Source organism: Numida meleagris, linkage group LGE64 (genome assembly GCF_002078875.1).
Source record: "Numida meleagris isolate 19003 breed g44 Domestic line linkage group LGE64, NumMel1.0, whole genome shotgun sequence".
Classification (NCBI taxonomy): Eukaryota; Metazoa; Chordata; class Aves; order Galliformes; family Numididae; genus Numida; species Numida meleagris.
In genome coordinates this window covers 272,152-274,428 of record NC_034439.1, presented here as the reverse complement: position 1 = coordinate 274,428, position 2,277 = coordinate 272,152, and positions in this window count along the sequence as shown.

Here is a 2,277-nt window from a genome sequence, read left to right as displayed (position 1 = left end):
GGCCTCGCTGCCTCCGTCCCGGCCTCCTCCATCCTGTGCCGGCACACACCATGGCCCCGACCCTGCTCCTGCTGGGTGAGCACCCAGCGCTGCACTGCACACGCTGCGTGGCACTGTAATGGCACTGCATGAAGATGGCGTGGCTATGGCATGGGTATTTCCTGAGCATGGTGTGGGAACTGCAAGGGGAGCTGAGTGCTGTGCTGTGCACTGCATGGGCACTGCATGGGCACTGCATGAGAATTGCTCTCAGCACTGCATGGGCACTGCATTGAGCACTATGTGGGCACGGCATGGGCACTGCTATGAGTGCTGAATAGGCTCCGCATGGGCACTGCATTTGGCACTGCATGGGCACTGCAAGAGCATTGCATGGGCACACTGTGGGCCCTGCATGGGCACTGTGCTGGGGAATATTTCAGCACTGCGTGGGCACTGCATTCTTTGGGTGCTGCACTGCGCATTAGATGGCACTGCTCTGAGCACTGCATGGGCACTGCATGGGCACTGCATTAGACATTGTATGGGCATTGCATGAGCTCTGCATGGGCACCTCTCTGAGTACTGTGTGGGCACTGCACTGAGCATTGCATGGGTGCTGCAACTGGCACTGCACAGGCACTGCAATTGGAACTGCATAGGTGTGCACTGGGCAGAGCATGGGCACTGCTCTGAGCACTACATGGGCACTGCACTATATGCCTTGTGGGCACTGCACCAGGCACTGCATGGGGCCGGCCACTGCGACAGACACCACATGGACACTGCAGGGAAGCTGGACCGTGCACTGGACACTGCACAGGCACTGCATGGGGACTGAGCACGGTGTGGGCATTGCAAGGGATTGGCGACTGTGATAGGCACTGCAAAGGGGAGGACACTGCCCTAGGCACTGCGCTGAGGCTGTGCACTGCAGGAATACTGCAAGGACACTGCGCACAGGAGGGAAAGAGCACTGCATTGGGCACTGCAGGGGCACTGCAAAGATTCTGGGCACATTAGGGCACTGGGCTCTGCATGAAGCACTGCATGGGGCACTGGGCACTGCATGGGGTACTGCAGTAGTGCTGCAGTGGACACCAGGCAGTGCTGTGGGCACTGCAGCAGGGTGGGCATTTGGAATTGCAGTGGGCAGTGCAAGCTGTGCTGGGTGCTGGGCATTGGGCTGTGGGTACTGTGAAGGCTATGGGGGCACTGGGCACGTCACTGGGTGTTCTGTGGTGTGCTGGGCAATGGGAAGGGAACTGAACACTGGGAAGGGAAATGGGCACGGGTCACAGGGCACTGCTTATGGGGCAGATGGCACTCGTCTGTGATTGCTGGAAACTGGAAGGGTACGGGGCATTGGGCACTGGTCATGAGGAACTGAGAATGGGACTGGGAGTGGGACACTGACAAATGGTTACTAGGAACTAGCCAAGGGTCAGTGGGTAGTGGGAATGGGGCACTTGAAGGGCAGTGGTCATGGGGCACTGGGCATGGCACTGGGAATGACACTGGGATTGGGACACTGGGAATGGAACTGGTCATGGGGCACTGGGAATGGATCTGGTCCTGGGGCACTGGGAATGGCACTGAGATTGGGACACTGGGAATGGCACTGGGAATGGGACTGGTCATGGGACACTGGGAATGGGACACTGGTCATGGAGCACCGGGAATGACACTGATTGTGGGGCACTGGGAATGGGACACTGGCAATGGAACTAGTTGTGGGACACTGGCAATGGAACCCTGGTCATGGGGCACTGGGAATGACACTGACATTGGGACTCTGGGAATGGCACTGGGAATGGAACTGGTCATGGGACACTGGGAATGGAACACTGGTCATGGAGCACCGGGAATGACACTGATTGTGGGGCACTGGGAATGGGACACTGGCAATGGAACCCTGGTCATGGGGCACTGGGAATGACACTGGGAATGGGACACTGGTCATGAAGCACTGGGAATGGAACTGGTCATGGGGCACTGGAAATGACACTGAGATTGGGACACTGGGAATGGCACTGGGAATGGGACACTGGTCATGAAGTACTAGGAATGGAACTGGTCATGGGGCACTGGGAATGGCGCAGTGGTCATGGAGCACAGGTCATGGAGCACTGGGAATGGCACTGGGAATGGATCTGGTTGTGGGGCACTGGGAATGGCACTGGGAATGGAACTAGTTGTGGGACACTGGGAATGGAACAATGGTCATGGGGCACTGGGAATAACACTGATATTGGGACTCTGGGAATGGCACTGGGAATGGAACAATGGTCATGGGGC